At 39.7% G+C, this 23,966-nt stretch overlaps 1 protein-coding gene across 1 annotated transcript in view; it reads right to left on the bottom strand.

The window, feature by feature from the left end:
- LRMDA (leucine rich melanocyte differentiation associated) overlaps positions 1-23,966 on the bottom strand; it is an 821,041-nt gene that overhangs the window by 296,702 nt on the left and 500,373 nt on the right. The gene's annotated exons all lie outside the window — the stretch shown is intronic.

Genomic DNA, 23,966 nt, shown 5'->3' with positions numbered 1-23,966 from the left:
TCTTCAGTGATAGGTTCCACCCATTCTCTAAACAGAGAGATAACATAATATGGCCTTCCTTAGAGGGTGATTGCAAGGTTTATAGCAAGACAACCTAGGAGAAATGATCCAACGTTCAAAAGGATCATCTACATCTTAATGTAATGGCACAAAACAGGGATTGTGAGATCAGGAAAATGATGATATTTCCAGCCGTGGATGGCTGTTCCTCATCACTGGAAACAGTCTTGAAAATGCTAGGAGAAAGAAAGACATACTTACACATCTACAGAAATACAGTACATTATAGAGTTGTAAGGGGCCATTTCAGCTTGTGAATGCAATCCCTTTCTCAAACAGAAGTCCACATTAACCTATCCCTGACAGATGGCTGCCTAACCCCCACTTCAACCCATCCAGTGAAGAGGAGACCATTTTTTCATTCTGTAATTTTTCCTAATATCCAAGTAGAATTTGCCTCCAGTAATTAGGACCATTATTCTGAGTCCTGAACTCTGAAATGAAAGGAAAACAGCCCCTGACCTTCTCTGTTCCACACTACAGGTACATGAAAAGTATTACCATGTTTCCCCTCCATCATCTTCCCCAAGGCTAAACCAATTCTATTCCCTCAGGCCCTCCAAGTAAGACTTAATTTCCTATCTGCTGATTATCCTCATTGTTCCAGTTTCTCTCAGTCATTCTTAAGTATGCGACCTGAATTGGACACAGTTTTCAAGCTGGGACTGACCAAAGCAGAATAAAATAGGACAACTACTTCCCGTAACTTGGAAACTTGGAAACTGTACTCATCTTGTTTGTCATCAGATCACAGCACTGACTCGTTCAATTGGCAATCAACTACTATTCCAAGATCTTTTTTGCAATTAATCATTTCCAAGCCTATGGATATTTCACATCCCATACCTCTATATTTGATTTCTGTTTCCTAAGTAAAGAACTTTGCATTTGTATTTATTACATTTCATCCTTTTAGGTTATACAGTATATCAAGATAATTTGAATGTTTTTCTATCCTGCACAGGTTTTTGAGTTGTGCTGACTTTTTTTTAAACCTAAAGGACTTTTTTCTGTTGAATAGTTTATTATAACTCATCAGACAAGTGAGTAAAAGTTTATTAGATTGAGGAAGCCCCAGTTCAAAGACATAATGTGAAAGGTAGATTACTTCCAAACAACCAGGCTTCCTGTATAATGTTACATTTGAAAAGGAGCAGAGACTGTGGGGATATTTAGGTTAGAGGGTGCTATAAGTATCTCTGCAATGTCAATCTGTAGCCCTTGCAGACACCTGACAGCCAATCAGCAGTGCCCTTCCTGGGAGCAAAGATTTCTCAGCCAATCAGCAATCAGCCACAGATCCAACAGAGTCTCAACACTCACTGATTCTAATGTTCCTAGTTCACAAAAATCCTCACAGCTGGAGCAACAGAAACCATGACCTGATGCCACTGTGTGCTCCTAGAGATGGTGCTTACTGAACAATGTGATGGGAGGGATTAATTGGTTCTACAAGCAAAGCTGAGCTCTGGTCTGTAAGTACATACTCTAATGAGGAGACCAGATTCACTGGGACTATTTACTGAGCACATATACCTTTGTTGCAATCTGTGCTCACCCTTACATAATATGTGAAATGTCAAAAAATGGAAATGTAGTTGTTGCAGAAATTGGGTGGCTGCTTCGCAGAGTAAGAAAAAGAATCTGTAAAAAGGAAAATGCGTGCCAAGAGACCAGAGAGAGAGGGAGATTCCAGTGCAAGTGCTACATCAGAAAGAGGTGACTGTCTCCTAATGAAAAAGATGCTCCTACATTTAGTCACTCATTAGATGGAGCTTAGTGTTATAAGCAAAACAGTAATTAGCAATCAGTCTTAATCATAGTTATTTTAATTTAACTTCCTTCAAAAGAAACAAGAGCATGATTATCTTGCACACACGTGCAACACATGCAATCAGCTGCTGCAGCTGGTGCTTCATGAAAAGATGGTGGAGCTGTGGCCGGACCTTCTGGGAGATGCCCTGCCAACCAGCAGTCATGCAAGTCCACTTTTCCCTTCAGTGAGGAATTCAGTGAGGAATCTTCATCACTCTAAATCACAGCGTTTTATGTGGAGACATGGGCATAATGATAGGACCAAACAAAGAGGATGCTAGGAGGAATTATTCTGAGGATAAATGAACAGCCCTTTAGGCAGAAGAAGCCAAAAGCCAAAAGCACCATATAGGTATAGTGAAGAATACCTCCATACTAAGGAAGGAAGGAGTACCCAATGGTTAATTCTCCATGTATTTTGCTAATCATTTGGACATGATTTACTTATTAAGTTAAAGTTAGTTAACAAATTAACTAACTACTTATTAGTTAAATGTATCAGTCATAATAGATTATAGAATTTACTATTCTGTTCAAGAAGCCAAGTATGAGTAGAGTTAGGATGGGAGATCATCAGGATATCCCAGGACAATAGGCTAGACTGAGAAGTCGAAAAAACATCCTGGAGAAGGAGAACAGGGAGACAATTCTGCCATGTTGTCAAGAAATACACGGGCATGCCCATGGTCTTGATTGAAGGAGTTTTCACCTTTAAGCAGTCAGAATAGGAGAGAATAGGAGTACCCACCCACCCCGCCCAAAGCCCCAGGGATTGAAGCTAGACTGGGAGAAAGAAAAGAAAAGAAAAGAAAAGAAAAGAAAAGAAAAGAAAAGAAAAGAAAAGAAAAGAAAAGAACACTCCCATAGTATTGGCAAGAAAACAACAAAGATGTGACCATGAAGCCACCAGGAAGTGGCCTTGGCTTGAGGGAGACATAACCTTACATTTGTGTGTATTATCATTATTGTCTAATTGGCTGGTTTGAGTTTTATATCCAAAGATGGAAGTTTTCAGTCAATCAATCAGGCAGGAGCTGTATAGAATGATTTTCTCTACACATCAATGCCTATCTTCTGTTTCCACCATTAAGTTAATATTCACTGTGGCTTTCATAAGTGGATTTGTAATTCATAAACATTACAAAAACATTCATCAGCCCAACACCAAACAAATAATAGTATAATAGCAAATGAAGAACAGTAATAATGTATTACATCAAAATGTTAGGGAAAAAATTATTCAAGGCATCTAAAACACCAAGTGAGGAACCAATATGAGAATTGCATTCCACAGTAGAAATTCTGCTAATTCCTAAAAGCTACCCAACTAACCTCAGAAGGTAAGGGCTAACATCTCATCTGGGAAGAGATTCAGCTCCTGAACTGGGCAGGTTTACATTAGAGAGTCTATTAGAAACCCATAAAATAAAAGACAGTTAAAAGATTCCAAAGTTAGCAAAAGATAAATGTAGCAATAATCCAGCAAGTATATTTTTCTAACAGCTGAAATTTCTAAACACTTATTATACGTAGCTTCATACAAAAGACATTGCAGTAATCTAGCCCAAATGTTAACCAAGGTATAAATGGCTGCAGAAGGATCCTATTTTTTCAAGAGATGCCCAAGAAGATATACTCAGCCAAACATATAAATTGTACTTTTAGCCAATTGGTTAACCCAGAGGAAAACTGAGTACAAAGACCACGGAGTGACATATTTAAGGGGAATGCAACACATTCAAACTAGGACTAGCAGCACTTCAATCCTGGTTCAATTCACTCAAAATTAGCCCTCATCCAATCTTTGACAGGCTCAAGGCAACTCTTCTGGACATCAGCTAATTCATATAGGACGAACAAAAACCCAGAGATACAGTGGAAAGGATGTGAAAATAATTACTTAGCATTTGTACAATGCTTAAAGAAGGAGCAGGCAATCTTTAGGGCCATACCATACGCACATCTGGAATGTTAAAAACATGATGTGTTGTCCGAAAATAGCTGCCATGAGGTGAAAAAGTTTGTCTGTTTCTAAAACAGCTACTCTGGTAGGCATAAAAAAACCATTTACTTCCTCCAAGGAGTGTGTAAAACCTTTCATTTCTCCTTTGGGTGGTGATGATCTGGTCATTCTGAAGGTAATACAAACTTTGGGGGAAATTATTCTTCTAGACTAGAAGCAATTGCGGTATTCCTGATACGAACCACCCCAAAACAGCACAAATTCCTTCCAGTTTGGAAGGTTATTTTTTTTAAAAAAAGCCAGATTGCTTTTAGAATGGCTAGATTAATTTGGTTTTGAAGAAGAATGGAACATCCCAGAGTTCTCCAAAATATTCAGCCCTTGAAATGGTAGGTTTTGCACATATCCATCCTCTTCCATTACAGAATGCTGGGATGACCACAGGATGTGGTTAAAAAAAAAAAAAAATTAAAATGGCAGTCAAAACAGTGTGATCAACTTTTTTAATGTGCATCGCCCTATGGGCACCCCAACAGGATGCTTTCTGTCACTGATCCCAGTTATACAGTATTTCTGAAAAGAAAGATTATACTAGTAGCTGTTACTTTGCTTTGCAGTATGCTAATTTCCCATTATAAATGAGCAAACAGGATTCTAAAATATAAATTCTGTTCATGTTGAAGCCAGGCAGCAGCAAGGAAAATATCTATGGACAGACTAGTCCCACTGGTACCAGGTGAAGCTCTGTTGGTGTAAAATATGCAAAAAAGAACGCCACAAAAGAATATAAGAAATGTAGACACATCAACACTAGATAGTGTTGTTTCATATTTTCAATCTATATTCAAGTTTCATATTTGCAATCTATATGGCTGAGCTAAAACAATTGGTAACAGTTACTAACACATTTCACTTAATATAAGTTAATAGAGAGCTAGCAGATCTGGGCTGGAAAAGTCCAGAGGACCACCAGAAGAGAACAAAGGGATACAGAAAACTCTACCATTCATTGTTTATCCAGGTTTTTGTTTTTCGGTAGCCCAGTTTTGATAGTGTTGGTGCTCCTTCTTCATATACACTACTGTGATCAAAGCTTTATAACAATCAGGTGAGATAGATCAGTATGGTAAGATCATATTATCAAGGAGGTTAAGAGGCTAGATGACAACCTTGTAAGGCTATCTGGAATACTCATAGCAGGTAGGGGGTTTCAATTGGTAAAGGTGAAGTCTCCTGAAGCCACCTCCTGTGGCTGCATGGACATGACCGTGTCATTTTACTGGGCAACAACACACAAGTAGTTTGCTGCTATCCTCTTCCACAATTTTTTTTTTCAAACTTTCCAGTGTAGTCTACAAATCTGTGGTCTCCCATCCAAATATAACCAGATCCAAGTGTGCTTAACTTCCATGGGCTGACAAGGTCAGTCAAATACTTCCCTTTGCTGAAGCTTGTCCTGGATATATTCTCATTCATAACTTCAGTTCAGCCCTGAAGAGTTAGTTGCATTTAATGCAAGGGAAGTAGGTTGGTGTTTCTATGCGTGTGTTTGTGCATACGGGTATACTTCCGTGTGTGTGTATAGATGCAGACTTACATATATGTATATGTGCAGTTTTATGTTGTAGTCCACGCCAGCAAAAACTGCAGAAGAGCAAACTTCTTCATGGAGAATGTGAGCCAACCAGCCTCAATTAAGGGGAAACTGACCTTTTCTAAAAACGTGACCCAGAGCTCTTCAGCAGCAGCAGGACGTGGTCCCCCTTAGCAAAAGAAATATTTTGCTTCTAGGCCACTTTAGCCCAAAATGCACAGGACAATTGAAGCTTGTCATCTTGCCTATTAGCTTGATGTCTTTATTCAGAGGCCATCTGCACCTCTGAGAGATTCTGAGGCAGCTAATGTCAATATGAACAAATGCCTCCTCTTCTACAAGAAATGTCAAAGCCAGGACAGTGCAGAACTGACCCCAGGAATACCAACAGATGTTAGCTACAAGGTTTGGTGGGAGGGGAAATCAATCATTCCTACTGGGACTAATTAAGAAGAAATAAAGAGACAAAGAAAGAAAAATTGTGCTCTATTATCAGGAACTTCATACACTACTTCATTCCCAAGCTCATAATTGGCTTGTTCCCTGTGGCCTTTGGAGAAAGGTTAAACAGAGGTGCCAGAGCTGAAGCAGCCACAAGGAGAACTGTGAATTCACATTCTAATCCTGAATTTTGGGAAATGTCTCTTTAAGGAACTTGCATAATTTTAACTAGTGAGAATTTAACCGGCTCGGCATCTTGATCATAATCCTTCAGTGAAAACCAGCATTCAGGAATTGGCAACACTGAACTCAAGCGGAAAAGTAAAATATGACCTTCTCTGTGGTGGCACCCCATAAGAAATAAGTTTGGCTCCAACTACTAACATTTCTGCTTTGTTTCTATCTTTCTCCTCCTTACTGGTTTTACTTGTGCTATTTATTTATAGTTTGTTGGTCATTTGTTTTCCTATTGATGCTACTGTCCTAGGACACTTTTTTGTCAAGGTTGGAATAGAAATGTGATAACATTCCATTTTATCTTCATAACAATTCTAGACAGTAGACTATAGACTGAGTCAATATTTGACTGAGCAAGAATTTGAACCTAGAGATTTTCTGGATTAAATCCAGTCCTTCACTCATTATCTTATCTTTGAGTATCAGGAGGCAAGTAGCATCCATGCTAACTACGGTATGCATGCACAATTTTGGTCACGTCAAATTTCACCAAAGACAATGCAGAGGAAAATTCCAGTTTAGAGAGGATACAAAAAGGCTCCAGAGAGAGATCAGCTTTAGAAGCAGTTGTGTTCAGCAAATAATGATTGGCAATTATGAGTTAACAAGGAATAAAGCATAAAGTCATCCCCATGTGTTAATGATTCCAGATTTGTTGGGATAGAGAGGAACATGAAGAGGTAATCAATCATGGGTAGAATGACAACAGTGACCAACTATGGCAGGTCTGTTGTGGGGTCAAAGCAAGGGGATTCTCAGAGCTGTGTCTCCCATTCAGTTACTTTTAATTTTATCCACAACTGATTATTAAACACATGCTTTATGTTCTTTCTTTAAGAAGCTCTTCTTTAAACAAGCGAGATAAAAAGATATCTGCTTTTCCTTTCTCTTCTCTCCCTCTTAGGTCTAGAACACACAAGCATTTCCTAATTTTAAGTTTGGCATCATATTGTAGCCTATGAGGATGAACTCACGTGGTTTGATGGTCCTTTATATAACTATTCTACTGCTACTGTAAAATATGACCTTCTACTTTCTGAAAAGTACCTGGAAGAAGCTATGGTGACATCATGGAGATGTAAATGACATCATGATGACACTTGCCTCTGGGGTGGCCAAATACTTTCTGGAGTAAAGTTTTCATTTGCTGAGCAGATTTACAAGTTTTAAGGGGTGAAATGTGTTCTTATATATCTGCAAGGCTTACAAGACCCAGCTTCCTTCTCCAAAATGGGGGGGGGTAACCCACATATATATGGCTCTATCCACTCTAGGGAGGGAGGCTATAAGCCCCATGAAAGGATGCTTGTAGGTTACATTTCTGTGTCTTGGCTAGAGTAATTTTCCTTTCTACCTAGGAAGATAGATTATTTTATTATTTTATTTTATTTCCCATCCAGTGATAGGAACGCTCCCCATCCAATCTACAGTCAGGAGTAATACAATAGATCTAACTATAGCCATAGAGGATGATGGAAGTCATATAAAGAGTACCTAAAAGCAGCCAACCAAAATTAAAGGTTATTTAAATGCAGACAATCTCAGGAATTATAGCTCCCTTGTTTTTAAGACTAGGCTGCTTCCTTGAGTTAATAGTTCAACAGTTGTATTGTTCTTTCTGTCCCCTTAAAACATTAAGATGTTTTGAGCTTTGCACTCTTTACAGAAATAATAGAGTAAACTTTCTATTTTCATACAGAATGCCAGTTTCTGGTTTGCCAGCAAGACTGATTCTCTCTAAACCTCAGTTCAGCTTTAATGATAGCTAAATGGAACCTGCCTGTTTAGGGGCAGGATACCTATAATACTAGTAGCTATGAGACAAAGAGAGGAATTTCGTATCTTCCTTAGGATCTTCCCAGGAGCACTTGGCTGGCAAAATAAGCTACTAAGCTAGATGTATCTTGGGGATCTCATCCAGTGCTATGCAACCAGATTTCTCTGGTGCAATTGGACTTCTTTGTGTTCTTTTCTCCTCCAACCTTATGTGTCCCCAAATATATTATTCTAAGAGGCCCTTTAATCTTCCTGAGATCATAGGGATGCTGGGGGTGAAGAACCTGCCACCTAGAACACCAAATCTTGGACTCAACATTTATCAGATCTTTCAGATGCTGTTTTCCCCCTTGTTCTTACCTGAGACCATCCTATAACATCTTACTCCCAACAGCTGAAAAATTTCAGATCCTTAGCCTGCTCACACCTCAGAGCAATGTAACAAGACTAGTTCTTTCCATACACACCTCCCCAGAATTCACAGGCTCCTTTGTTTTGCTTTCTAGGAATGGTAAAATGCTTCTAATTTTTCTGCCTGGTTTATATATCTTGTCCCTGGAGCTTCCTACTGTGTCTCTCTCCTCTGTTTGACAAACAACTCATACACAGGCCCTCTTTTCTGATTTACTGTTCCACCTTACAAGGAAGAATTATAGAGTCCTGACAGTTTGCAATGCCAGAGGTACAAGCTGGAAACAAACATGAGCAAGGCAACCTGTTTTGCAAGGAATAGTCACTATTCATCAAACTCTTTGTTCTGGAAACATAGGAGAGGTAATGTTGAAGAAATGTTATTAAAACCTTTAAGAAGACAATTCCCAGCAGTTTCATAGTGTTTTCCTCCTTATTTACATAGAAAGGAACAGAAGATGGAAAGCTGGAATTCAGCATAAACCTGCCTTCTGCAAAGTTCCTGTTCCCATCCTGCTTTTTAAGATTAGCATCTTATGACAATACTCTAAGACAGCAATGGGTGTCCACAGGGAGGGGGCCTAAAAAATCTCAAGATGGTGGCCGTAACCATCTGATTGAAAGCCCACCCTTTCTTCATGTGCACTTTGATGTGCACACAACCCCCCACCAGCACCGCCACAGATCCCCTTTTAAAGCAGAATTTGGAATGTGAAGTCTTCCAGGAATGTTGGGTTATACTTCTTCTACATCTAGAAGGCCTCAAACTGGGGAATGACACTCTCCTGCATAGGTGTGCAAAGGAAGCCCTGATGTGTACAAAAGCCATTATATGTACAGAGTATAAACTAAATCTTCCTCATACCAGGTGCCTGTTACCCCAACTTCCCTCCCATGGGAGTATCAAAAAAGGAGCAGAAACCCCCAGTGGCAACAAGCCAGATCTGCTTCATTTCAGAATATTTGTCATCATTCTACAAAACTCCATTCCTCTGCTTCACATCCTTCACGTGTGCAGAAGCACATTTTCTAGGTACATAGGACAGTCAATTATAGTAGAGTAAAAACCTGGATAACAGACCATGTTATCCTACCCAACTGCTGAAATGAATATCCATGCCTACCGAACTGCTGAATCTTCTTTTAAAAAGGGGGGGGGGCACCTTTAATACAAATCAGTTGCCTGAGCTTCTATAGGAAAAGTCACCTCATAATTAGCAGAGCTGTTGCTATGTTAATTTTTGTGTTGACTTGGGTAATTAATCAATTTGGTTAACATTATTCTATTTAACACATAATATTGGGGGGGGGGTGTCCAGCTTGTTTGAAGCCGCCATTATTTATTTAATTTTGCTATATTTAGATTTTGGGTATGTTTAGCAAATACATAAATATTGCTATATTTAGACTTTAGACATTCCCCCCATTGTGTTTTTCATTTTTTTCTTAAATAAATAAACCTCTGAGTAAACGGGTACAATGGCTTTATGGAAGCCCCATAAACTCTCTGTACTTCAGATTGCAACACACCCATTATTGAATTCTCACAATGAGGATACAGGATTCTTTTTTTTTTTTCCTTTCTTTTTTTGGTGGTGGTGGTGATGGTGGTCTTCTGTGCAGGCAAAATATCATGTGTGAATCAATTCTAATTAAAAATGGGGGAGCATCTCTTCTATGGCAGAATTATTGTGTCATTTTTGCAAAATAAAATATTCATTAACATTAAGGAGAAGGAGAAGGAGAAGGAGAAGGAGAAGGAGAAGGAAAAGGAGAAGGAGAAGGAGAAGAAGAAGAAGAAGAAGAAGAAGAAGAAGAAGAAGAAGAAGAAGAAGAAGAAGAAGAAGAAGAAGAAGAAGAAGAAGAAGAAGAAGAAGAAGAAGAAGAAGAAGAAGAAGAAGAAGAAGAAGAAGACATCTCCTGAAGATCAGGTTGCTAGAGTTTTGATCCCTCCCCCCTGCAAAAAGTAGAGCAGAAGAGATCTCCACAAATAAGGAAAAAAAATATAAAATATATAAGGTGTTTCGGGTGGGGAACTACTCCAAGTAATAAATGATATTTTAGTCTAAACGTGAGGAATCAGAGGGAATGGCACAGATTTAAACAAGCCCCGGAAGCCAGCTTTCTAAATACTAGAGTGGGAGCTATCAGCCTTCTTGGAAGCAAGGAATTTGACCATCTTGCTACAAGACATGGCATTTTATCTAGTTTTGTGTACACATATACACACACTTCAGGAAGCACAAATGATGGATGATAGTAAACTGTTTTGCACATTTTCCCCACCCTGTATGACAAGATTATGCATCTTCTACCTCTATAAAACATCTGCAGGAACATCTCTTCCCCACATATTTAGGTTGCATTTTCAGGACACTCCCTCTGTCCCAAACCAAAGAAAGGTCAAGCGGTCCATATGGAATCCTTGCCTTTTCACTCACTCCCACTCTCCATCTCTGGAGGGTGAGGAAGGAAGGAGCAGGAGAAGATAAAGGAGAAGGAGGTGGAGGAAGAGGAGGAAGAGGAGGAACTGATGATGATGTTGGTGGTGGCAGTTTCTGCTGAACTGACATTTCCACCTGTTTTCACAGGTCACTGCATGACCCAGAGATAGGCCTTGGGGACATGAATCATCAAACAGTCAGAGCTGTGAAAGGAACACCATTTGGCTGGATACTGTTACAGTCTCTGTCACCTACTAATCATGTTTGTGACATGAAGAGGTTGATTTGGATGGCCAGGTTTCTCCTGCTGGGACATAGAAACTCTTCTCTGGAAGATGAAAGTTTGGACTGCTTTGAGTTCCCAGTCCTTACACAACTGTCTGCATTCTAGTTAAAATCTTCCAAGAACTATGACTGAAGTTAAATATATACTTTAAGAAACCCTCTTCACCATTATAATGTTAATATTAAGGACTTAGTCATCCTTAAAGACATTGTCAGAGAAAATTAACGAATTTCTCATTTCCAAGCTTTAATTCACACACTAATAGGTAACTACTTATTATAATAACATGAAACTCAGGTGTCAGGTTTAATATGAGGTTGCAGGATGTATCTTAAATAATCAGTTTGGTGTCACATATCACGTCATGAAATCTAAGAGATTTGTGTGTTTATAAAAGGAAACCCCTGTTTGTAACTTGAAACTGTTTATCTACATTCATTTTAGCTCTCTGAATAATAAAGTAGAGAGGTCAAAGTTAATGATTTGATACAACATCAATTAACTAAATCAACCCCAGCATCTGAAAGATACCCATTTGTTTTGAAACACTTAAAACATATTTATGCAGTTACACCACAATATAACTGATTCCAAAATACAAAACCTCAGACATAAAGGAACAAAATGATGGCAGAGTTTGATATTTTCCATTTAGGATTGGTTGTCAGGTTACAGAAATAAACATTATCAACATTTTGCATACATATTGCTCTACAATCTAATCATTGTACAATCAAAAATTTAAAAGCCATTGTGTAAGGCTGTGGCCTACTCATAACTAAATGACAGAAGGGCACATTCTGTTTTCACTTTCTATTTTCAAACATTTATTTAAGAATGTCATATGCATGTGCCTTAGAACTTCAGTTAAAGCAGGGCTGGTCTGTATTATAATCCAGTAGCGAAGAGAGAGAGAACGCCAGTCTGGTGTGGTGATTAAGGCACCAGGCTAGAAATTGGGAGACCATGAGTGCTAGTCCTACCTTAGCCACAAAGCCAGCTGGGTGACCTTGGCCCAGTGACTCTCTTTCAGCCCTAGGAGGAAGAAGGTAAGGGCAAACCACTTCCAAAAATAATTTGCCAAGAAAACTGCAGGGACTAGTCCAGGCAGTCACCAGGAGTCAAAAACTGACTTGTAGGCATGCACACACAAGGCAAAAATATCCTTCCAAAATAGATCCAAAAGCCAGAATTAAGTGACATTTTCTACCAAACTTCCCATTGCTAAAAATGTCTGTCTGGAAGCTGTGCCAATCTGGCATTATTTCAAACTGGAAGAGACTCTGCTTCACAAGATAACTTAGCTGACCACATGTTAGCCCAGTGTGTTGAACAAATCCAGCCCACTCAGTTAGTATACAAAACCAGCCAGAGTATTAAACTAGCTGTTACCTTCTTCAAGGTTCAAGATATAGTCCTTGGTTCAAGATTAAAGCTATAACTGGAGCTAAATGGAACAACTGAAACTGCCTTATACAACCAACCCCTGGCAAATTTCATCAGTTCTGTCTGTACTGAACAGCAGTTTCAGTTTGCAGGTTCCAATATCATTATCATGCCTTTTCCAAAATCTAGTTCATCTGAAGATGAAAACTGAATCAACAGCCTTCTATATAGAACATGCAGGTTCTTCCTTTGCATGATGTCACCTTCCCAAGAAACTTAGTCAGAGCTGTGGTATATGAATGGAGTTGAGATGAATGACGACTGTCGCCAAAGAAATTAACTTCTCCTTCATTAACCAAATGTTTAGCACATTGGTGCAAGGAGGAAAGTGGTTGCTTTGTTCACACGTCATGCGCTGCCATCAGTAGCAGAAAATGAAGGGGTGTTTCTATTTGAAATATTGCCATTACTGATGGATCACACAGAGACCCTTGGGCCAGATGATAATTCTTAAGAGAGTGTGGTCTTTGGTTGAACAACTCATTTGAACTACTACAAAAATCAACTTATTGGAAGGCCCTGATGCCACTCTGTCACATTACCTTCAACCCTCAGAAGAAAGAAATGAAATCTTGTTTCTTTTACAGATGTATATGTCACCCACTCCCAAATGGCTATGGTCAGCTTACAATATAAACATATGCATATTCAAAACTAGATCTAAACATTTGTTTCTTTAAAAAAAAAAAACACTCTTAAAAACTCCTAAAAGGCCTGGTAAAAAGGTAAGTTTTAAGCTTCCTCCTAAACTCTAATAAAGAATATGTTTGTCTCAGCAACTAGTGACAACTTGTTTCACTAGTTCCACTAACAATGAAGACCCCACTTAAGGGGAAAAAAATAAATAAAACAGGATTTATTGTTGATGTTGGATATACACTCTTAAGTGTGCAAACTCACTGAGTGAGTTGTGGCTAGTTGCTTTTTGTCAACCCTAAAAGGGTGGTTGCTCTGGGGGGAAATAGGTTGGGAGTGCTATATGCCACCTTGAGTTCCAAAATGGAAGGCAGATATTAAATACATCAGATAAATCAATGAACAAAGGCAGGGCCAGGAAAAAGGGTTTTTTGAGAAGCTGAGATCACCAGCCAGACTGTATAGGAGTAGACAGTCCTGTGTGCAATGTAGGTCTCAGCCACGTAGGTGAGTGAGGCACCCACAGTTGTTGTGTTTAGGAATGATACTGTTTTTCACTGACTGTTTTATAGATGAACACAGTTGTGGAACATGCCTATTCTGTTACACTATTGTAAACTGCTATAAGTCTTTTAGAAGAGTGTTATAGAAATCTGATAAATAAGCAAACATCTTAGGTTCTGGGAATCTGTTGGCTTTGATTTCAGATCCTTTCTCAAAAGTAATTAGAAAGGCAGTAATCCAGTAAATCACAAGAAGGATAGAATCATTGAGTTTTGCTTTTTATTTGAAGGACCTCATAATCAAGCCCCACATTTCAGCACTTCTGAGACTGAAATGAAAGTAACACATCTGAACAGGTGAAAAGGAGGATTTGAACAGATGGACAGGTGAAAAGGAAGTTCTCCAATGAACCAATGAGTCTGTTCCATGTCAGCTTGCAAGGTGCTTGTGCCACCTCATAAAAAGGCCATCACAAATACAAAACTAGCATCAAAGATGTGCATCTTCCTCAGCATCTGGCAGTTTGTTTGTTTGTTTTAATTAGGGAGAATATTCCAAAATAGTGCTTTTCAATGATAGGCAAAACTGGCATCGCCAATTTTAGTATTTTTACAGCCTCATTCCAATGCCGAAATTTGAGACTCACAAAGAGAAGATTTCCAAGTTGATTCCATCATGACAGACAGACAGACAACCTAGTCACACAACAATTCAGGAGGTGTAATAAGCCTGATTCTTAGTGTTTGCAATTTGGTGACTCTGTGTGTTTGTGTGCATGTGTTTTAAAGTCACTGCCCTTTTTAGGAATTTTAGGCATTTAGACACTCCCCTGGAGCTCCCCCTACTACGGCTACTGAAAACTGAAGAGACATTTCACCAACACTTTGAGTCACAAAACAGATAAAAACTGTAATGTATGCCTAAAATAGTCCTAATGGTAAACTCTGAATTTGATGCTTGGTAAGTTTGGAGTAAAATCCAAGGGATTATATACAGAAAAAATTATATAATCAACCCCCAAATATCTCCCCAACCCCGACCCACCTGGATATGTGATATAGCCTCATCTGCCTAAAATGGTAAGTGTGATCCTTGTTTGCTAAAATGATGCTCATCGCTGAAGTAGAGGAAGGTGCCACATATGAAGGACCATCTTCATATGAAGGACCAAATATCATGGGATGTTCAGATATTTACAAGGCTGAGTGACTCATGAAGAGGACTGCTGTCCATGGTAGTGAAGTCCTGATGTTATCAACAAGACTCATACACTGACATCTTCTTACTTTTGTCTGCAAGATTGAGTGAAGGGACCCGACATGCGTTCTGTCAGAGGGACATCTCAGTGGATTCCACACATTATTCAAAAGAGACAATAAAAAGGAAACAAAAAGACCAGAACACTTCCTTGCCAGCAATCAACACCCAGATAAGCAGAGGATTAACACCAGGATTAACACCAGACAAACAACCAAGCAGTAAACAATACCCTAATCAAGGAACTACGAGCTCAGACAGACAATCAAGCAGTAAACAACAGCCTAATCAAGGAACGACCAAGGAGAAAACAACTCCCCCCCCCCAAACACTGACAGGGCAAGCTATATAAACAGGGAGCAAACCCCACTCTCTTCTAGCACTGAAGATGTTACCTAGCTGGGTAACAAAATGTCTGCAAGAAAACAACCAAGCTCAGAGAACCCCAAGGACTCTTGCCACAGTTACTAATCCTTCTCTCTTGGCTTAATTACTAACGTATTCTGCCAGCATTCTCCACCTGCCATTTTGCACCTATACTACAACTGCAACATGCAAAAATCCCAGCCAGACACATCTGGAAGGCACCAGCTTGAGGAAGTCCGTGTTCTGCTGTCTTCCACTAATAAAATGGTGGCCTGTTTAATTCTCACTCCTGACTTCCTTATTTCCTTTCCGTTGCTATGTTAACTGGGGTAACTTTATTTGCTCTGTGCAATGAAGAGAAAGGGGTATGACTGCCTCCTTTCAACTACAGAAGGGAAAAGAGATCTGAATCTCAGGCTTCATCTCCTTGCGGTAGGCAGGGTTAGAGACGGGAGCCCCCAGCACTTCAGTACCTGCCAGAACTTGACCTGGGAGCAAGTTAGACGGTTACCAGCAACACGAGCCTGCGCTTGAAAGCTGCTGCTGAAACAGCCTGCTGCTTTAACCAGGTTCCCTCACAATAGCTCTCTTCTGAACCTTGACACAAAGGGACATTCAAAGCTGCCTCACTTTAACTTCACAAACGTTGAGCTGAGGACTAAGCTGTTGTGTTTGTTTCTATTCAGCGATCCCGCCACAGCTAGCCTCAAAATGACAGTAGGTGGAAACGCTATCTTTCATTACAAAAAGTATAAATAGTGTAATCTATCAGCGCTGTCAATCATGATGATTGATTACAGGCTGTCATAGAGAAGAGTGACATATTAGAAAAGTTTTGTTAACAATGCCTATTGCTAGTCAGGCTGCCACCGAAGCTGGTGATTAATGTGTTGTCAGGCTGTAATCCCACACCCCTGGCTAATGAGGCAGGAATTTATCATCTTTAGAGACTGGCAGATGTCAGAAGGAAAGGAATCCAAGTGTTGGAAACAATATACTTTTTCTTACCACGCCTGACAAGTCTGACAGGCCTAAAAAACCACAAAGAAGCTTTGTGTAAGCACAAACTTAAAGAGAGAGAGAGAGAGAGGAACTTTCATTTGGTATCTTTGCTTTAAATACTGCTGCAAGTCAGCCTTCTACCCCTCAAACAACTCATAAATGAAAGCTGGGTGAACTCTGAACCCACTCCCGCCACCCCGGCCTTCCAGTTCCTTGACAACTAGGAAATCTCCAAAGTAGGGTTTCATGGCAAATAAACAGGGGCCTGTCTTTGAAAGAGACACAGCAAGTAACTTTTAACTCTACATGTGAACTTGTGACTGATAAAAAGCCTAGGAAGAGGGCAGCCCAAGTTGGGCTCTTCCTTAGCCCTCCGGCTTCAGTTTATCAGCATCCAAGAAAGTCCCTCTGTATAGGATTTTGGAGGTGAGCTGGGATGAGCAGCAGAAGACTGTAGGTGGAGAAATTCCAGCTGCCATTGTCTTCTGACAAGGAGGTTGCCTTGCAGACATATTATTATTTCCGCTTGCTTTCTTCCTCTCGTAAGCAACCCATTCAAGGGGGTGCCCTTTAGGAAAGATACTTGCTCCCCAGGATTCAGGCTGACACACACCCCACGTGTTTCTGATGGCCTGTCATTCTTCTTAAGGGAAATATGTTCTGATGCTAAGGTGTGGAAACAATTAACTGGGGCAGGAAGCTAACTGCTGAACTCCCCTACTCTATAACTGTTATGAGATTCTGATAATTGATGGATTTTGGGTCACTTACATCTCAAATGGAAATTCAGATTTCTGAATGTTGAGCATGGGCTGTTCCTACAGATTGTTATGGTGCTGAAGGCAAGATACAATCTGCTGCAATTTTCTTTTCTCTCTTTTTTATTAAAAGAAAAAGGAAATTGCAGCAGATTGCGTCCTGCCTTCAGCACCATGATCATCTGTAAGAGAGCTGTGCAAGCAGTTTATACTTGCCTGGAATACAAGGCCTGTGCAAGGAATTCCTTCTTAGCCACCCTCCTTGGTGTTACCTTCTTCTCTTTGCTTCCTCTGTCACATGCAAAAGCTAGAAGAGCCTTTTGGGCAGAAATTATGTAGGAACATCTTCTGGCTTTGGTGAGTGGAAGATGACTGTAAGCAGCCGCTCTGGAGTACTTGCAAAAGCTGAAGGAGGCTGAGTAAAGTGACAGAGGAAGCTGCAAAGATGCAAATGCTTCTCTTGGCTCTTAGAAGAGACGGGACTCCATTACTTCACAAAGTTGCTTCCAAGGGGAGTTTTCCTTGAACCCCTGTGGAAGGGAAGCACTCCGTTCAAGACCTGTAGAGCCCTAATCCTTTGTTTTAAAACTGTCTGGTTGGAGACCTGTGTTATGATGCCCGTGCAAGAGGGATGGGGCTTTTCTCACAGAGTTGCCTCTGCCATCTTGACTTTTTTGACCGCCTGCAGACGCTTCTGTTTTTTGCCGTGCATCTCATTAGCCAAGGCACTCTCCTTTTGGCTCGGATGGTGCACGGTAAAGTGATGCAGGTCAGGATCAATTTCCTTTCCCATTTGGAAATAAGCTCTAGATTCCTAGAGCCCGATTTTTACCTGAATTTTGCTAATTTGCCGACACACATACAGGGCAGCCCTATACTTAGGTTAGCCTGAACTGAACTCACAGAGCTGTTCTTCTATATTTCATTTATTTATTTATTTATATTTCAAATTTAGATACCGCCCATCTCACAAAAAAGTGACTGTGGGCGGTTCACAATAAAACAGCAATAAATATTAAAACACGATAAAACAATATAAAATACAGTAAAAATAGAATATAGAATATATACGTGCCACATGACCTGTGTTCAGACAAGAAGCTCTGCCAGTCCCTTGCATATGACAGTGAACTCCACCAAAGGCCTGAATTCTTCCAACATGCTAAGCCAAGGCTAAAACTAACCATCTTAGTATGGTGGTGACCTTGTTCTTTGCACACTGCCAAAGAATACTTCAGATTGGGAACAGTAGCAAAAGATTATTTACTCAATCTAGTACTTCAGGCTGGTCCTTCCTTCCCATGACCTCTTTTTCATTTTGGTTATCTTAAGTCTTTCTGCTTCTAAAGCCTCTGTTAGGCATTGCAGAAGATTTAATGAACTGCCTGGTTTCTTATCAGTATGTTCAGCAAAGGGGCAAATAATTTGTGAAAGGGTTTGAGTAACATACTATTTTTTTCAAACACAGATACCTTTACTAATGCAGCCATGCATGTAGATGTACATGCAGCTGTAGAGCTGCAAAATTTTTTTAAAAAGTTTATTTTTCAACTGCATCCACCAAGATAAAGAGCACAGCAAAACAAATTGCTTAATTTTCAAAAGCCAGTATTCTACGTTTGAGATTTGAGGGAAGCCTGAACTTCCCGCATGTCAACTACAAACGAATTTACTGATCTTTTCATCCTGGTCTTGAGAAGATGGTGTATGGTACCATAGCTATCATTGGGTTTGGTAGAATTTCTAGCTTAGGCATGAAGCCACTGGATAATTCTGGTCAGTTCAAAGCAGGAATGCTTGCACATACGAATCCTCCCACCCAGATTATCTGAGTGGCTTAATATTGAAAGTAGGAAACAGTTTGTGCAAATTAGGGCTTCATCCTTATCCCCAACATCATTTGCAGTTTGAGATTTGGAACATCTTTCACTAGATCTCCTGTTGTGGCAGAACTACATTATCATACCAAGGGGAAAAGTTACTTAAGCCAAGTTGAGGCTGTGGTTCCTTTTCTTTGTATAACCATAATTACCTGCAGGGAATTCAGTCATGAACTTTTGCTGGATAGGAGACTTGGCAAATTGAATTCCCCAACAATACCAACTTCTCCGCAGAGGAATCAGAGGAATAACTATCCATTCTGTTGATTTCCATGAAAATGGGGAAGTGTTTACGGTCAATAGGGCTTGAGGTGGCAGAATCTGTGACTTCAATTTATTTTTTCCCAGGGACCAAATGAAAGATGAGCATACACCCCATTGTACCTGCTTTCACTTCCATGCCTTGGAATAATATCTTTTTTAGAAATCATGATGTAAGGGCCCCTTGACCATCTCCACCTATACTACCCAAGAAGAATCCCTCAGGAGAACCTGAGATGATGGCTCATCTTTGTGAGGCTGAGGCTAGAATTGCTCTCATGGGGCCTGTGCCTAGGAACAGCCTTCTTTGAGATGTTAGACTGGACCCTTCAGTAATGGCCTTCTGGAAGCTTCTGGAAGCTGTTACTATTATTGTGTTGGTTTGGATTCTATGAATTGTTTTGAGGTTTTGGCTTAAATCTATTTCCTCACATATTTATTTTTCTATCCATGGATGTTTTATTGTAATTTTTTTCTTTTCTGTGGATTTTTTAATATATATTTTATCTTTTTGTAAGCTGCCAGGAGTCTGAAAGATTCAGTGGCATGCAAATCATCATTATCATCTACACCGGAGTTGTGAGACTTTAATTCCTTTTCTTACAAGTGATATACAGAAGCTGTCCAAGACAGAAGTAATAGATTCCAACTAATGTGCACTGTTGCAAGAGCAACCTTCAGTCAACAGCTGAATGATTTTATAGCTAGCCATGCAACTTCCCTTCTTCATTGATGAAGTAGCGGATCTGATCCTGATATAGTCAGGTCAAGAATATTTTTCAACAAAATTGAAAATCTGCCTTTGAAGCAGAGCTCCATTTAGAGTCTGCCTACAAGAGTGCCTCAGCAGGTAGGAACACCTGAGTGACGTTATGTAGGTTTGGATGCTAAATAGGGTCTGTTTAGTACTTCATTATGAGACTCCCAGGAAATTCAAAGGGGTGTAAGCAAGGTTGAAAAGTCTCAGAAGAAGGCAATTTCAAACCATTTCTCCTTTTGAGTATCCAGAGATTTCTCTCAGAGCATGCTGACTCAGGTACAAAGGTCCTGGAGATTAAGACTTCTCCAAATATGAAGATGATGCCATTTCAGAGCCAGATTCAAGCAGTGGTGGAACATAACTGGTACTTCTGTGGTTGCTGAATCACTGTATAGCTGATATGGGAAGTAATGGCAAAGTAATGTGACCATTACTGGTAGAAATTAACATTGGTTGGTGAAATCTGGACAGAAAGGAGCTATGAGCTTCCTTAAGTTTCTGTTTTGAGTTCCTGTCTTTCATCTGAAAATGGGAACTAGTGCTCTAAGTTTAAAAGACAGAAGGAAAACTAAGGTAAAAGTACACATTACTTGGAAGATTTATGATTAGATATGCCAGAACATTTCCTTTTCCTAAAAGCAGCCTATGTGCAGGATCCCAATTTCAATCTACTCTTTATCTCTGTGTCTATACCAATTAAGACAGAAGAAAAAAATTATGCAGTCATGAACAGGGTGAGATTAACTTCCCAGATCTCACTGCAAACATTTTAACTGAGTCTCCATCATTAACATATGAAAGCAAAATCATCAGGAGATTGATTGGCAGAATTTGCCTATAGAGACACACAGCACTCCAGGATTTTAGACATGAGTTTCAGAAAGTGAAGCTAGAACTCTAGGGAGGGAATTATTTTGGACAATCTCATCAAAGCCAAGTCTCACAGAAGAATTTAACACAGGCAGGATACTAGCAAATATTCATAAAAGGAAAGCTGGACACAATGTCAATCTAGAATGAGGAGTATGCTTGCAACACTGACAAACTGTATGTCCATATAAAAACGACTGTTAAATTGCTTTTGGTTACACTCTTTTCTGCAGGGCTGAAAAGCAGAGCCTTGTATTCTTAACCTTTGTCCTTCTTGGATTTATTCTGATTAAAAAGAGTTGTTGATGTTTTGATCACAGAAACTGAGACATTCACAAAGTACAATTTCCAGAGGGGTAGCCGTGTTAATCTTTTGCAGCAAATACCAGAGTCTTAAAAACAAGCCAATTTATTATTGCATCATCTCTCATGGATCACAGAAGCAGAGATCAATCATACTCTTTGACATCGATGTATGGACAGAAAAGCTTTGCTTATTTTTGTTTTATTTTACATGAGAAAAATTCAGCCCCTACCAACAGTGATAACCTGGACTCTTGAGTGAGCAGTAGGCCTCCTAAAGAGGGGACAGTGGAAGAAAAGACTCTAAGCACACCAAAGAAAGCAGGAATTCTTTCCAATTAAAGTTGAAACCCTACCTTTATTCAACTGCAAAGAAGATCCATCAAACTCAATGGGCTACAATCTATACTCACTTACCTAGAACTCATTCACTGGGATTACACAACATGGAAGACCCAGCCATTAGCTCCAAGGGCACCACAGGATGGCTGAAGATTAATTTTTTAGTCCTTCCACCTACCCCAAAGGAGGGTGGGAAGCTGTCACTTCACCACAGACAAACTCAGGGATGAACTGTCCCCTTTTCACTCTGTGATAATGACAGTGAGAACTGTAAACTACAGAAGAGGCAGAGTTGGGAGTAACTCCCTGGTAAGTAGTCTGTGCAACATGGAAGCATTAGTTGAATAGTGAGTTAATTTATTCCCAAACTTCAGGCCAACTGGCTCTTGTCTACTTAAGCAGATGATTTGGGTTGGTTAGGGAGTTTGCATGACTCTCCTACCCCATCCAGAAGCAGTTAACACGATGTATCCATATTTCTGAGTTGACACCTAGTAAATTGCTCTGTAATGAAAGTAATAAAGCTATTATTCTACCAATATTATTTGGATGAAAAAAATATTGCCCCTGGTCAGCAAGTGGGAAACTAGAACTTCCACACTGCATCTGAAGAATGTTTTTTTTTTTCCCCCGTAGCATTCTGGATAGACTTCGGTCAACAGTGCAGGCAGGGCAGGGACTTTAACCTGTTTCCCAATGTAAATTAGTTTTAAATTTATGAGACAGCTCTGGCTTTTCTCCACTTTAAAATAATTAATAATCCTCTGTATTTGGAACTCAAAATATGATTGCAGTCTGTCATAATGACTGTTCCTACTTACAAGGTATGGTTAGGATTTATTAGAGTTATTTTTACAATCAATCAATGCTGCACAGAAATGATGCCACCATGATTTAAATTCCATTTATTAAGCTTTCTAAAATAAACTTAACAGGGGAATAGTGGCATCGTAGAATTGCTTTTCCTTGGCGTTAATTTGAAGATTGCTATTTCTTAGACAAAGTGTTACATCTGGCATGAAAGTCAAATCAGTTTTTGATGGATATAACCTGTTAGGAAGTCTTAACTAAAGCTTTGAAATTACACTCATTATCTAGCTGATTGGAAGCTTCTTCAAGCAAGTGATTTAAAATAGTAATGAGCTTTTTCGGGGTTCAATCGTTATAAATATGGAAGTGAAAACTGAAAAAAGCAGCAAGAACAGGAAAGTTCATTTGAAAGTCAAGTTTTTGGTTTAAATTATATGCAGTTGTGCAAACATGTCAAACTTTGGTAAATTGGCCTTGTGTTAATGTCAACAATTTGGGGCCAAAACAATAACACAGCTTTCCAGAAAGCCGTTACACCCGCACACATTCAGAAAGTTTGCATAATATGGGTAAGAATTTCACTCCCTGCCATATTATGCAGAAATCCATGGTGGAATGGTTGCTGATTGTCTTTTGTACTCATAAGAAATGTTAGACCTTTAAGGATAAACACCTGTTCCATATATAATACAGCCAATGTTAGATCCATCTAAATCAACCAACCAAAAATCTTACAGCTGAATTCTCTGCTAACCTGCCCATAGTCCCCAGTGTTTGGATTCATTACAGGTACTCTTATTCAACGAGGCATAGAAAGAGAGCAGAAGACTGAGCTGTTGGCTTACCTTACCTCCTAAAAAGGAAGAACCCAAGGGTTCCTTTTTGGAGCCAGACATCCTCTCACCTGATTCTCCAAACCACAGTCTAAGGATCAGGAACAGTTACACAGTGATATATCCCCAAAGAGTCCATTAATGCCTCCCCAACAAATTATTTTCCTTCAGCCATGTTGTGTCACAATATTTAGTCAAAGGTAAAGGTAGCACGGAACACCAAATTCTAGCTTTCATCCAGTTAGAAGCACTGTTGAAAACTGGCATGTGGAGGCAGAGTACCAGTTACAGCAGGGTTCCTCAACCTTGGCAACTTTAAGCTGTGTGGACTTCAACTCCCAGAATTCCCCAGCCAGCTGGGGAATTCTGGGAGTTGAAGTTCACACAGCTTAAAGTTGTCAAGATTGAGGAACCCTGAGTTACAGTTTTCAAAACTGGACATTCCATCAAACTAACGTTAAGTGGAGCAATAGCCTTTGTGGTAGGAGAGAAGAAAGCATGTGATACAGTTAAAACTTAACCTCATGTTTTAGCAGTTTTCAGTATAATCAACCATGTTGTCTTTCTGGATTTCCTGAGAAATTTGGGAATAGGAGGCAGTGCTTTGTAAAGTTCTATTCCTATCTCCCAGATGGATTTCAGATGGTTTTCCTGGAGTCATTTGTTTGTAAATAGTCACTCTTATCCAGAAGATCACAAGAAGCCTGAAATCTGGTTCAATCAATATGTTGATGAGACCCAAATCTATTTTTTGAAACATCTTCAGGTCATGTCTGACCTGACTGCTTGCCTGCAGACAGCAATGGGTTGGATGCAGAGAAGATGAAGGCACAAACAGTCTTTTTTAGCCTGTAGACTACCCTTTCTTTTTCTGCTCTACTTGGGAACCACAAAGGCCACAGATATATCTT

The sequence above is a fragment of the Python bivittatus genome, unplaced genomic scaffold, assembly GCF_059951505.1.
Source record: "Python bivittatus isolate LINGU-HERP-01145 unplaced genomic scaffold, Pbiv_v1 ctg000050_np1212, whole genome shotgun sequence".
NCBI lineage: Eukaryota > Metazoa > Chordata > Lepidosauria > Squamata > Pythonidae > Python > Python bivittatus.
The sequence above is the reverse complement of the archived record's forward strand: the minus strand, read 5'-3'. Positions and strand labels throughout refer to the sequence as shown.